The sequence below is a fragment of the Opisthocomus hoazin genome, chromosome 1 (assembly GCF_030867145.1).
Source record: "Opisthocomus hoazin isolate bOpiHoa1 chromosome 1, bOpiHoa1.hap1, whole genome shotgun sequence".
Lineage (NCBI taxonomy): Eukaryota > Metazoa > Chordata > Aves > Opisthocomiformes > Opisthocomidae > Opisthocomus > Opisthocomus hoazin.
The window spans coordinates 122,793,920-122,808,719 of NC_134414.1; the positions used below are offsets into that span (position 1 = coordinate 122,793,920).

Genomic DNA, 14,800 nt, shown 5'->3' on the forward strand with positions numbered 1-14,800 from the left:
ACATAAAACAAATCACTTGCGGAGGCAGAGGCGTATAAGCATGCTTTAATTACAATATTGTAACACCAATTAGAGATCTATCTAATCGAGGACTCAGTACTTCCTACTCGGGTATTACTCCCATGTTGGGATAATTACTGCTAATTAAGCTTGGAACTAATTAGGCCAAATGATCTCATTTATACCAACATAGATAACTTCTAGGAGTTCACGCACACAAAAAAAATCCAAGTGTGATTTTATCATTCCTGGACTCATCAGCGCTTTGCTTTTGAAACGGACCTTCCCTCCCCGATGGATAAGCCCTGTTAAAACTCAAATCCCAGATCTCAAATGATCTCAGACCCTCCCAAGGCAGAGAAGCGCTCTCTGAAGGCATGTCAGTTGGTCGGCCCAAGTCACCTTCTGCTCTGACAGACATGGTGGATCAACAGAGCTGTGTCGCATCACGGCCTGGTTCATTCAAAACCTACAGGCTGCTCTCACACAGTTGCGGTTACAACTTCCCAGTGCACTGAGCACTACCTATACTGCCGGGATCGCTGCGCAGAATAAGGAGGTTTGCTGTAGGGCACTGTGCAGTGTTAAGACTTACAGTAACTTAAACAAAAGAAAATAAATTCTTAAACTTGCCGATAGCCCTATGTACTTGTTGCTTGATTTGCATCAATGCTGTGTATAATTAGAAATTACATCTGATCACTGTTTAGTAATGGTGGCTCTGCTGTGCTGTATGTGACAGCTGAGGGAAGAGGCTGGCTAGCGAATGGAGTTCCTTCCAAAACTCATCTGGGCTACAGGAGTCCCCATATTCACAACCTGACCCCATCTAACAAAGCTGGCTTTATACTACAGTCAGGCAAACAAATGACAGCCCATGAAGCTGTGTTTATGTTGCAGCTTCTCCTTCTCCCCTGCAACCCCAAAATTTCTGCACCAGCTCAGCACTGAGATTCTCAGGTAGAAGAGACACCAAAACAACTACCATTTAGACCTGCCCTTGGCTTCTGGAAACAGTCCCAGGCAGTCAGTTCGGTGTTCCCCACCTAACGTTGACATGGCTGAACGGGTGGGTAAAACAAAGCTTAAAACCAAAACCTCTGAGCACTGCATTTTTGTCTGGGTATGTTGGGGACTGTGAGCTGGTCAGTACTTCAGCAGCTGTTTCTCACCCAAGATGGTTCGCATCAGTAGCGTGATTTTCTCCTGCAGTATTCGGTGATTTCAGTTTCATGGCTGAGTAAAAGAAGAATGCCGCCTACCGAAATACCAGACCCACCTCTCGAAGTGACTGGACATCTTTCAAATGCAAGGAAGGACTAGTATCAAAGAACTGGCTGGGAGCAGCCATCCTGGCACCCACCTGTCTCTGCTACAAACTTTACAAACATACGTGGCCTCCTGTCCCTGGGCAGTCAGAGTGCCTCAACACCTCTGCTTTGCCTGTCACATCTGCTGAGGCAGCAAACTGGTGGGTCTGTGCTATTATTGCACAGTACAGGTAAGTGAAGAATGATTCAGTCACACTCGCTGCACAGGCCATCTCTTTCTGCAGATCCCTTCTTCCAGCTCCTGCCTCAAATTCAAGACTTCCAGGATCCACTTCAAGGCACAGCATGTAGTAAAACCTGCTTTCTCTTTACTGTTGGCTTTCTCTCACCAGCTGCTTTTATTGCTTCTAAAGCTTCTTCCTAAACACTTCATTTTCTTACGCTGTCTTGTACTTCAGGCTGGAATCCTGAAGCCGCTGAACCCAGGAATTCACCATTGTCTCCAGGTCTTCTTCCAGCCTGCCCCTTTATCCTCACAGCGATCATTGTTCCCTGGTGAGTCACAGACATCCCCCTTTCTCCCCTCCCAATGCCTCCTGAACCATCTTCTCTTTTCCAAAGCCTGTCAAAACCGAGCCCAGCAGGATTCCCTACACCAACCTGACCTGGTTACAATACCTCCTGGAACTGATCCTCCAGCTGTCTGTGAAATTTCTGTAGAAGTGCCACTGCTTTATGCAGTACCATTAGCGGGAGATTAATAAATAATGCACAGGAATAACACAATCCCCAATAAACAATGTACTACTTCCTCTCCTATTTTCTTAAGTGAGCAACATGGATCCTAAATCTGATCTCCCCCTCCAGTTGCTACTCAATCCTCATCTCAGCTACCAAACTCTCTCCTCCCTCCCCTGGCAAGCCTGTCATTCCTTCCTTCCCAGCTGCCAAGGCCTTCGCTGCTACCTCCTCCAGCCCAAACACACTCGCAGACACGAATGCAAGCATCCATACACATATCAGGTTGCATGCTGAAAATGCACGTGCTTCCACACGCTGCAATACAGTAGCCCACGGCCCACTGAATCCTATTTATCTGGGTATCTGCTGGAACCCCTGCAGAAAGAGGTGAGTTGGAGGAGATCTTCTAATGGAAACAAAAATCACTGAACCCAGAGTCTGAGGAAGACAGTGGTAGATAGATGATCAGGAGAGTGTTCAGCAGCAGCACACATTAGGCCCAGGGGGCCTCTCTGAATGGCATCTTTAGCGTTAAAAGGGAGAAGTGCATCCCAGCTGGGCATTAGACTCTAATAAATAAGATGCTTTACACTGACAGAGTGCCAGAAACCTCCTAACATCCACCCCAAGCTCTGCACACAGGCGTCTCTTCAGTCAACGGTGGTCTGGATGGCAGAAACCAAGCAAACAAGCTCTCTACGTAACAGGGGAGGGAAGGGAAGCAACATCCTGGTGGAGGAACATCAAGTCACAGCCACTACGGAAAGCGCCACGAATGCTCTGATTCGGGACTATAGTAAGCCCTTCAGGACGGCGACTGTCTCTTTCCAGTGCCTGGGCAGCACACTGCACAACGGGCCCCCAGTCCCGTACCAGGACACCAGCACGCAGTGTACAAATATTTACTGCCACCAGTGGCCTGCACAGAGAGGCTGTCTCAGAAGGACCGCCCCAGGGCACCTGCAGGGGATGATGGAGGTCTGAGTCAGTGACCTAAGACCCAGACCTAGGGAGTTCACCGTGAGTCACAGTTCAGTATGTCCTCCTGCCAGACAGGTTCCCTCCGTTATTTTCAAGCACTCGCCGATTTGGGAGCTCTAACACATGTTTTTTTTCAGAGCAAATCCCATAGTCTTATTCAGGCTCTCCCTACATGCAGAAGTCCAGTTGGTGGCTAGCCCTGCATGGCCCTATACGGTCAACCCTATATGTGAAAAGATGATGCAGAAAGTGCAAGGAAACACACGCCAGGAATAAACAAACTTGTGTTCTCTAGGAGCGTTAGCCATGGGAAAACATCCAGGGTCCCAGAAGCAAGATGGCAGGAGAGTGGGGACGCTGGCTCTGTCCCCTCCCACCCTGAATATCTGGGTTGGTACCGGCTGCTTTTCCAAAAGAGAAGCAAAGGGGCTGCTGCTTACTGCAGGCAGCTAGCTGCCAGGTTTGTGTCCTCAACCCTCTCAAGAGCTCTGGCTCAGGCTCTTGTTGCATAAGGCAGGAACGCATCCCTAAGTCTGAGGTTTAGAAACAAGATATATTTATTTGTTATTATTTTCAGTTATCTGAGTGCGGTAAAGGTCAGAACACTTATCTTCTGGGGTTGGTTCCTGCTCCCACTCATGTGATTCAAAAACCAATTGAACGATTTTTTTCCGTACTTCTCAAACAGCAAAAATCCAGTGGGAATGAAATCTGACAGAGGGCATTTTCTAAAGAGGATCTGTGGGAAACGAGGATCCACCGCAATGGGAGGAAGGGGACACTTGTGGGCATTCCTGGGTACCTCCTCCCCAGTCCCCATTAGATGCAACGAAACACGAATAAACATGGATGGGGAGGCCATAGCTTTTTGCCTAAGTTTTAACCTAAGCTGATCTCCAGGACTGGAGTGGACAGTATCACCTACACGATGCTCCCAGAGCTGCATTTTGGGTGACAAGACTCAAGGACACAGCTGCTTGTCCTGCGCCCTGTACATGGGCTGCTCCATACTCTCCAAGTTTAATTTATGCAGAACACGGGAAGACGTGCTTTTTCCTTTTGCAGTGAATGACTTCATTAACCTTTCAGGAGCTTGCCAGCAGTGAAGCAGAAGCAATAGGAGAATCACTCTTCTGGAGGAAGGGGACTTCTGCCGTGTTGCTGACAGCACACACCTGGGGGAGGCCAAAGACACCAGCAAACGACAGACCCTGGTCTAGTGACACTCTGACTCCCCCCTCCGCTCTCCCAGACACCCTCCAGTCTCTGCCCTGTTCTTGCAATGGTCCTTCTCCCCCGGCTGCCAGCAGCTCACAGCATGACCACAGAGGCAAGGAAGCCAGGTGGGAAGGCAAACGAGACAGAGGAACACAATTTTGGGAAGAGTCTGGAGAGAGACCTAGCCCAGAGGCAGAGCGGGAGGGAAAGAGCAGGTAAAACAGGTGAAGCAGGTATGCAGAGGGAGAGAAACGGCCGTGGGAAAAATGGGGAAAAGGTCTATGGCACCTTGCATGGAGCGCAAGGAGGGATGCCATCTCAGCATGCTAAGGAAGGGTCAGTCTGTTGCAGAGACAGAAAGGAGAAATCGGGAACTGTCTGGTTAGCAAAGCTGAGGCCGGTGGCTTTTACGAGCATGGGACTGAGTCATGCCTGGCAGGGTCCAATGTGGTCCTACCCAGAAGCAGAGGGAGGCCACCAGAGGCCAGAAAGTCACCGTGCCCTGTCCTGCAGGACACTGGCTGAACTCCAACACATGGCCATCTGCACGACCTCTTCACACCTTGCTGTCAGGAACACCTGATGAGCTCCGATTTGGCCAGTTCTGCCATCGGCCTAGCTGCAGCCACCTCTCCCTGCCCTGGGGAAAGGACTTCTCCATGCCACATGTCCCAGTCGTTGGAGGCAAAACGGAGTCCATGAAGGGATATCCAGAAAACCACCATCTTTCCACTGTCGCTGCTGGCCAGGATCCCCGCAGCCGAAATCCTGTCTTTGCCGGGAGGTGGTAAAACAGGCTGCATCCACCCTGGCTGACTGGGAGGAAACTCAGTCCTACATCAGACAGTGGGATCAGGTAGCCCCCTCAGGCAGATGGGAGAGGGGCTCTCCCTAACGCAGTGACCCTGCTGTTCCCGTCCTGTCCGAAGAGCAACCCTCTTCCCCCGCTACGCACGGGTCTGCCAGGACAGAACGCAGCTATCCTGACCTGCTGGGCCCTGGCTTGCGGGCTTTCCAACAAGATGCAGAGGCCTCCTCCCCAGACGTTTGCTGCTAGCCCTCTCTCTCCTCCGCCATGGCTCTCCCTGGCAGAGCACGGGACCCTGAACTAGGCTGGGAGCGATGCAGGGGGACAGTCACCCTCCTCTTGACCACCACAGATGCCTCCAAGCAGCTAATGGGAGAGCTCACTGTACCACAGCCAGGCAGAACATAATCCTCATTTTCAGGGCAGATTATCAAGAGCAAGGGGCAAGTTGGGGCAACAAGAGTGGGACAATGGGCCAGGACCAGTAGAAGTCGGGAGGCCATGTCCAAGGAGATAAGGTGACATCAGGAGACTAAACTTGAGACTACGGACTTCATCGGGCCCCCAGGCAGAAATGAAGCACTCGGGCATCAAAGTGGCAACCGTGCTGCTGCGCAGAACAAGACCCACGGCAGCCCCGTCCAAAGTCGGTGGCACGCAAGCGGAGGGGTCTCACCTCGCTCCACCCGGGCTGGCCAGGCCATGGCCGCAGCAGGGGGCTGCCGGGCCCACCCCACGCCCCGTCCTTCCCCCTCGGGCCCGGCCAGCCCCCCCGGCAGCTCAGCTCCCCCGCAGCCAGGCTGCAGGGACAACAAAAAGGGGTCCATGGCGGGGAGACAGGCAGGGGAGGAATCTGGGGGATAAACTAGAGAGAGGCGATAGGAAGAGTGTGCGGCGCACGGATAGTGGGGGAGGGCAGCAGATACAGGGTGAGAGAAGAAAATGACATGAACAGAAGGAAGGGAGCTGCAAATAGAAGGGGATGTGGAAACAGCAGAGAGAGACAGATTGCAAGAGCAGTGGAAGTAGAGGAGACCTAGAGGGACAGAATATAATAAGAACTCTTAAAAGGAGAGGAGAGGAGAGGAGAGGAGAGGAGAGGAGAGGAGAGGAGAGGAGAGGAGAGGAGAGGAGAGGAGAGGAGAGGAGAGGAGAGGAGAGGAGAGGAGAGGAGAGGAGAGGAGAGGAGAGGAGAGGAGAGGAGAGGAGAGGAGAGGAGAGGAGAGGAGAGGAGAGGAGAGGAGAGGGATTTATGGTCTCCTGGAGAAGGAAGACGAAAACCCTGCGTGTACTTCTTGTTAGCTTTCAAAGCTTTTCTGGAAGCAGAGTGAAGAGTTGTCATCCTCATTTTAAGAAGGGAGGAACTAAGGCACAGAGACTGAGAGAGGCAGTGAATGAGTAAGACAGTAGAAAGCTTAGCTCCTTACTTAGAGTCTTCCATCAAAGATACAGGTGAAGAACAGTCTTGACTTTCTTCTCCTGAGCACACCAGAGAGAGCCCACTACCCAAAGATTGTAGGAAGAGGGCCTGCTAGAAGAATGAGAGATAACCCAAAGTAACATGCAAAAAAAGAGCAGCACCTGCTCTTTTTTGCCAGCACCAAAGTCTCTGGAGATCTGGATTTAGACATATTCAGCGTAAATCAACCTAGAAGGCACCAAAACAAGCACTGTCCGAGTGCTTCCATGGAGAATTGCTCACAGGGAGAAGATGTTGCAGCGTGGGTTCAGGTCCTTGCCGACCCTACCAGCATACAGCCAGATGCAAGGAAAACAGAGAAGAGGGGTGCGCAGGAGGCTGTGCGACAGGGGCTCTGCTCCTGCAACGCTCACTAACACCCTGCATTTGCAGCATTTTTTTTTTAGGTGTCTAATATTTACCCACTTTCATTTGTACCACCTCTATGTTTCAACCGCCACTATGGAAAGCAGGCTTTTGTGCATACAAACAAATACCAAGCCCCCAGTGCCAGGTACGCCCAAGCCAAATATAGTCTGTAAGAGCCCTGAATAAACCAAATACCTGGTGCCTGCCTGCACTCCCATACACACACGGGCAAACAGAGCTTCCCAGTTACTCAGTGCGCACAGGAACCCAAAGGATCCGGTATTTTCCTAACCTCAGACAGCGCTACTTTATGGCCTGCCAGCACAGGAATTGTCTAGGATTCCCTCGTCAATGAGTGACGAAGGTCTCTCTGCTCTAAACTGATGTTAATGGCAGGTTGTGTACCTTGTTTGTTTATTGCCGAGGAGGAATGTTTGTCGTGGCTGTCAAGTTTATAAAAATATTTCCATGACTTCAGACAGCTTGGCATTTTTACATGCAGCTGAGAGAGTGGGTGAATGTACAGATGAAAAATTGAAGAAACATTATGAAGGGAGGAAAGAGACCATCTCCTGGCACCACCAAGATAGCTTAGAAAGGCCAGGGAGGTCAGAGACATTTCTGAACAAAATGTGTTTTTTTTCCCCCAGGGGTTTCTGAAGAGCTGGCAATAATTAAGCATTACAACACCTTTCTGGAGTAGGTAAGTCAGCTGAGGCCATCGGAGGTTAAAGGACTTGCCTGTGATCACATACAGCAACTCAGTGGCAGAGAGGAGAACCAAACCCAGCAGGATTAGCTTCCGTTACCCAAGTCCTACACACGTGGCTGACATTCAGACCAAAGGACGGGAGCTGTGCCGACTGCAGACCTGACTGTCAAGCACAGGTCCTTCAAGACAGTGCAGCCATCGGGCAAAAAGCTGAGCGGCAGGCATCCACCCTAACTTAAAGATGGTAATTGCGAAAACAAGTGACAGAAGGCTGGGAAGCAGTGCCTAGTTACGAACCGTGGTGCCAAGTGGATTAAATATACATCGATAGATTCAATTACAAAGAGCAGCATGCAAAATGGAAGTGACTGCAGTCAAGGACCCAGGATGGCAAGAAATAACCCTGAAATATAATCACAGTTTTCAGCAGGAGGAAATCCACACTTCCAGACCTCATGGAGAAGGTGCAGTCTTCTATCTCCAGGAGGGCTGTCCCAGGCCACCCCAGGCAGTGAGCGGACGGTGACACCCAAGCCCCGAGGGCTGGTGAGAAGCCTGTAGGACTCAGGTTTAGTGGGCTGAGAGCGATCCGTATCACCTAATGCCGAGCAGCCCTTTGTTATCACTGTCACCAGAGAAGACGGAGAGTGAAATGACGGAGAAAGTGAGCTACTCCCCATTCCCTCCAACCACCCCCGGCTCGCCCAGGGCAGGGCTGAGACGCATCCGCTGGCTGAGGAGGAGGAAACCTGTTCCACACTTTGGGGATCCACACTGCCCTGCACTGGAACACCAGCGACACCCCCACCGGTGCCGATACCCAGCCCTGCATCCGTCTGTGCCCAAATGCACGTCCTGTTTTGGGGAGCTCTGAAAGTACCAGGTTTGGCAGAAGGCGAGGCCAGGTCCTGACACCACTGACCAGCTCAGTGGTTCAATACTCCTTGTCTGCAGCGGGAACAGAAGCTCACCTCTTCGCTCTCCTTCTTCGCCCATGCATTTCCCCAGGATCTCAAAGAGTCACGGAACTACCATTGCAACCCCCCGCCCAACTTCAGCCTGCGCTTACCACGACACATGTACCACCCCAATCGCTAGTCATGATTTAATTTCCTCCTCCTCCTTGGAGAAAAAATAGCAAGGACAACCATTCAGCACTCCATACATACAGCCACCACCCGAAAAATGCAGGTGAACGCAGTTAAATGGAAAGGCAAGTACCATCTCAGACCATTTTCTGTACCTGGAGAACTAGACCAGCACTATTTTGCATGCAAGATTACAGGTCTGTGTGCAGTTGCATTTTCACATTCCATTACTGCAATTGCACACGGCCAGTTACGTGCCTTAGCAGCAGCTTACAAAAGCAATTGCTGCTAAACATACAAAATCCAGCCCCCAGATGCACAAGTGCAAGACTAAAAAACTGGTCCTTATTTTTCTGCTGCAGAAAAAACACGTATCTGCCAGCTGCCCGCTCCCTGTGCAAACACCACACCAGCGTATTTCCTTGCACTTGTATTTGTATGTTGATCCGCATATTCATTCGAGCCTTGCAATAACCTAAAATGTATCAGGCATTCTGCAACTAGAAGCGTCCCAAAAATGCCAAAAAAGGCTCCATTTTTTGTACAAAGAAACTCTTCTCCCAGCAAGAAACTGTAACCACCTCTCCAGCTAGAATATACTGTCTGTTTAAGGCTCCAGAGAAACACAGCACTAACCCTTTAAGACAGTAACAGATGAATACTTTTTTTCATTTAAACTATAGGGGAGTTTTACCTAGATCGACTGCAATTTCCTGAGCTTGACTCTGGCGAAGTGCCCAGGGCTAAGACCACCCCTTCCCACCCTCTCCCCCCCTTCTTTTGGCAAAAATTACCATGGCGTCTCTAATAGTCAGAAGTAGCTTTTAGAGTTCTGTTTTCACCGAAGATGCTGAAAGAAAACTCGGTCCTAAGCAAGCCCTGGTACTGCAGAATTTCTTCCAAGAACTAAACCGATGCGCGAAGTCCTGAGCGTACTATCCCCAAATACCCTACCGAGGGATGGCTCAGCACTGAGTCAGAGCGAAGCGGGCTGAATCACAAACAGCCATTCCTGCAAACTGCTCTCCCCCCACAAAACCCAAGTTCACAATCCGAGCAGTGACCAGGTTGCGGTTAGCTTGGGAAAGCTGATGAGATCACAGTCTGGGGAGATAGAGCCTCAGACAGCCTCGAGTTTTTCTTAATCGGTTCCTTGTTTTGCGTGGAGACGTGGACAGCAGTTGCTATACCAGGTTTACCATATGTTTGTAATATTGTTGTTACGGGAATACACGCACCGCCCGTGTCACTGGCAAGTTGTGCCGTTTTCTGCTGGAAGGATAAAACCGAATTCACTGCCCAAGAGAGTGCCGCGTGTGCGCACACTTCGAGCAAAATTTAGGGCAGCACGAGTCCGGCGCGGTGCGAACCCACGCGCTTTGCCTGTGCGATGGCGTGCGAGCCCGCCGCAGCGTCTGCACAGGAGCACGCGGCACTTCACAGCCCCGCGCACACAATTCGGCGCGCTGCTCCTTCCTGGGACTCCGGCAAGCTTCACCCCCATTTTACAGATTTTGGCAGGAAGATCAAGTCAAGGTTTAAAACAGTTTGCCTAAGGCTGCCCATCAAATCCGTGTCTGGATCTCAAGTTTGGCAAGACCTCCGTGTCCGAGACCTCCGTGTCCGAGACCACCATTTCTCAAACAGGACCAATGAAGGATGAAGCAGGGGCAACATTAACTCCAGCAGTTAAGTACGTAACTCCACATCACATAGCAAAGCATTTGCCTCCCCGTGTGTCCCAAGATGGTGTTTAAGGCAGAAAGCTTGCTCACAGCACCCAGGAACAGCGCGTTTGTGTGTGTGAGACTGTTACCAAAACCACAACGCCCAAGATGCCTGCACCCTTCGGCGCAGGGCAGGGAGCACCCGCAGGTGGTGCTCGCATCTCCAGCGGGTAGGAGCAATGTCGGTGGCTCGAGTGGCTCTGCCATGCAAGAGCGGCACCAAGTAACCGCCGAGGAGAAATCCTCTTGTCTGGCAGCCCCCAACGCCACAAAATCCAGGCTGAAGGAGCGAAATACGTTTTGTTTACTGCCAGCCCCACCAGCCCCTGAGCCACCACTGAAGATCTCGGAGGCGAAAGCAGCTGACTAGAGCAACGCACAACCACTTCAAAGGAAAACCCATTCACCCGTTTAGCCTCCTTCTAGACATCAGCAAACAGCGTAAGCAACAGCCAACTCCCCTCCCCGCCTCCCCCCCCCCAACCCTGAGACGTTGCCATTTTCTGTCCCCGTCTCCACGCAGCTAGTCACATCCCATGCCGCAGCCGGGGAGCGAGCGGCGTGCAGGGTTTAATTGTGCACGTGCTCTCTGGGGAAAGGCAGCATGGGGTGCAACCCGCTGCCCACAAAGGAGCGGAGGCAGGAGGCCAAGGCCGGTTATCAGCCTTGAGTTGTACTCGCCGATTGGCGCGTCGAGGATTTCAAAGCGCATATCTGATCGGATCGGCAGCTTGTCCTAGAAGGAGGAAAGTGACACAAAATATGCACAAGCCTTCCTTCTGTCCTGACAGCAGGTTGAGTTTTCAGATGATGTGGAAACAGCAGCCTGCTCTCCTCCCCCCAACATGGTCTCCTCTCGTGCCTTTGCTGCAGCACTGCCATCTTCTTCCCAACCCTGGAGACTCGTCTCCCTCCCCAGCCTCCACGCCGAGGCTCAGCCTCTGCCCAGGGCTCAGCCTCTGCCCAGGGGGCTCCAGGCCCGCTCAGCCCTTGGCCTTTCTTCTCAGCATGCCAAGCGGGGGCTCATTAGCGTTCCCTGTCCTTCAGCTTTTGTGGCTCAAGCCCGTCCAGAAAAGGCATCAAATCACCATCCGGGGGGGTGCAAAACTTCCCCGTGCTGCCAGCCCAGCTGGAATTCCAACAGGTGACCTCGGAGAGGAAAGGTGCAGCACGCACATGTTCAATCTGCGCACAAGCTCTGTCTGCGACGAGCAGGCGCTGCTTCAGCTCCTTGCCAAAGAGAGCAACTTCGAGTATGTTTCACCCGAGATCAGTCCTCTGCACATTTCTGTGCACAACGTTTTTACGGCGCGGTTTGTGCGGGCGATGTCTGTGGTATGTGCCTGCTCTGTCACGGGAACGCCGCCGTGAACGGAAAAGCTAAAACATGGCACATCCTGGTCTCAAGTCTTACCCGCCTCGTGTCGTAATTCGTGCTACGGCAAAGTTGGCTGTCAAATACTACCGCTACCAGGCTGGTGGAATAAGCTATTGTGTAAACTGAGGAAAACACAAGAACTGGGCCGTGTCTGTGCAGGAATCACAACATGTGCAGGTTGCCCCTCAGGAGGAAAAGCGTGCTACACCAGCAGGTGTGTTTGCACCAACTTGCTGTTTCTGTGCACGCGGAGGGGCTGGGTGTGCGGGTGCGTTCATGATAAAGCTTTATTTCATCCCCAGACGTATTTTCACAAGGGACAGATATTTTGTCCTTACTGTTGCCAGCCTCCAACATCATTAACAGAGACATTTTAACAGAAGGTCCCTCTACCAGAGAAACCACCTATGGAAAAGGCAAGCCACGCACTCTCTCCCCATCCCCTCGGCTGCAATCTTTGCCTGAGCAGCTATCATCCTTTGAGCTGGCTACAAAGATCTCTTCCCCTGACCAACTGCCCCGAACTCTGCCGAGTCAGAAAACTCAACCTCTGTTTTCTTCCATGCCAAAAAGTCCTCTTAGATCACGTTCAGCTTAGCTAGGCTTCGTCCTTCCTTGTGTCCTGATTCAGTTCACAATTCCCCCTCTTTTTACAACCCTCCAAGGAGATGGTCCAACATCTTCCTTGGGCATCCTTCTTCCCCACTCCCCCTCCCCGTCTACATCCTGGGGCTGCAGGTTTTCCACCCAGCATCAGAACTGTAGGTGCCAGAGCTGCTGCCTCCTCCTCCTCCTCCTCCTCCCCAGGTCCGGCTGCCTGGAACAGGCATTTTATCTCCCTACCTCACTGCCTGACAAGTCTCCTATCAAACACGATCCGATACTTCTCCCCCTCCTGTGACGATAAACCTCAGACTCTTTCTCCCTGCTCCTCACATACCTCCATCACTGGACTCTCTGACTGTAGAGCGTCTGGGATAAAGGCATCATGGAAAACGTTACAGCAAATCATGAGGTTTCGCTGTGATTCTTTTCCTGCTTATTTATTTATTTTTTGAAGGGAGGTAACAAGTCAGAGAGAAGCTGGCTGAGATTTCTGCTGTACATTTTTTTCTTTGCAGCAGCAAGATCCTCCATCTTCCTCGCTGGATTGAGCAGGGTCTCAGGACAATTTAGACTCCCTCCCCCACCTCCCATCCCTGCTCCTATCCTTCGGCACGCAACGCTCTCTTCCCAGCCCTGACGGGGAAGGCACACATCCTCACTCTCTTCCCCGCTTCGCCTCCTGCCTCGCGCGGGTTGTGTCAGGACATTCGGATGACGAACATCCGCGCAGCTCCAGCTCTCCCAGATTATTTTTTTAACAAAACCACTAGAATCAATGAAACCTGAACGATGGCAGACGACAAACTTAAAAAGACCTGGCGAGGATGCTCCCGGCGTGCTGGGAGGCTTTCTGCCCCTCGCGCCAGCAGGGAAAACCAGCCCCAGGGATGTCCACCGAGCCCAGAGCCGACGCTGCAGCCAGGCCGGCCGTCACGATCGGGGGGGTGTCTCCCCTCTCCCCTTTTATTTTGGTTTTTTTCTTCCCCCCCGGCTCTCGTCCATCACCACCTCACCAACCGCAGGTCACCCGCAGCCACAAACCCGCCAGCGAGCAACCCCGCGGGCTTCGCGCCCACCCCGGGCTTCACCTGCCGACCCACGCCAGCTGCAAACGCGCACCTCGCCCCACGGGGGCTGACCGCCCCCCCCCCCCCCCCCCCCCAAGCCCAAAGCCGCCGGGCCGGCAGCCAACAGGTGGAAGCCGCTTTTTGTCCCCCTGTGTCCCCCCCGTTGGCCACCGCGGTCCCTCCCTGCGCGACTGGGGGACGCTGAGGTACCGCGGCGGGGGGGGGGGGGGGCAGCCGAGCGACCCCCGCAGAACTTTCCGCCCCCCCGCGGCACACGCAGCCGCCCCCCGTCGAGCCGCGCCGGGGGAGCCGGCGGCGGGGAGGCGTCCCCGGGGGCGGCGGCGCCGGCCATCGGCCCCCCCGGCGGGCAGCGCGGCGCGGCGGCTGGCCGGCGGCGGCGGGGCCGAGCCGGGGCGGGCGGCGGGGCCGGCGCTTACCTGCCTCAGGCGGCGGAGGCGCGGGGCGGCATGTCGGGGGGCGGCGGGGAGCGGGAGCCTGCCGGCGGCGCGGCCTGCGCTGGCCGGGCGCTAGGGCAGCATCAAGGCAACTTAGGGGGAACCCTTGCGGGGCCTATTGTCTGCGCGGGGCGGCGGGGCGGCGGGGCGGCCTCCCCCCGCGGGCGCCGCCGCGCTTGGTACGGCCCAGGCATTCATGCCAAGCGGCTTTCACACATGGAGGCTTGTCTCCAGCGGCTGCTGACAAGCCACAAACAAGGCGTCCCCCTCCCTCCTCCTCCTCCTCCTCCTCCTGCCTCCTCCCTCCTCCTTCCTCCTCCCGCTCCTCCGGCCTCCTCCATGCGAACTCCCAACTCCGGTGACAGGCCGGGCCTCGCCGCCGCCTCTCCCCGACCGGGGCGCGGGGGCAGGCGGAAGGCCGCCTGCCGCCTCACCGGGAAAATGGCAGCCGCCGGCCCCGGGCCTCGCCCGGGGGGGTTCCAGGCTCCCTCGGCCGGCCGGGCTCCGGCGGGAAGGCGGGCGGCAGGCCCGCGAAGGGATTAACGCGCTCCCGCTCCCCGGGGGCCTTTACCAACGGCGGGGAATTTGCCCGGTTCCCCCAAAGGTTTCGCACCCAACGGTGGAGACCCGGCCCCGAGGGCCTCGGGGTCAACCTCATCCCACCGCCGAGGGCCCACATCGCGACGGGGAGCGGGGCAAGGAACCCCCCAGAACAAGTCCCCGTGGGCTCCCAACAATTTTTGCGAGCCCCCGTGAGTGTAATGAGGGAGCCTGGTTCTCCGGTGGGGAAAGCTGGGTGTTTCCAGGCCTGACCAGCCCGGATAACCCGAGGCACCCAAAAAGGCCCTCACCCAGCAGCGGGGCCATGGTGGGTCCGGGCTCACGGAGATTTGGGCAAAGTTTTTTCGGCGACTTCAGCT

The 14,800-nt window shown here is 54.0% G+C and overlaps 1 protein-coding gene across 3 annotated transcripts in view; it reads right to left on the reverse strand.

Moving 5' to 3' along the window:
- BCL9 (BCL9 transcription coactivator) overlaps window positions 1-14,055 on the reverse strand; it is a 59,215-nt gene extending 45,160 nt beyond the window's left edge. For 2 of the 3 annotated variants that reach the window (XM_075434385.1, XM_075434330.1), the window contains exon 1: window positions 13,863-14,054. The gene's annotated coding sequence lies outside the window, so the exon portion shown is untranslated. Of the gene's footprint in view, window positions 1-13,862 lie in introns of all 3 variants that reach the window. The other variant, XM_075434392.1, reaches the window with a different exon arrangement.
- Window positions 14,056-14,800: the final 745 nt, after the last annotated feature.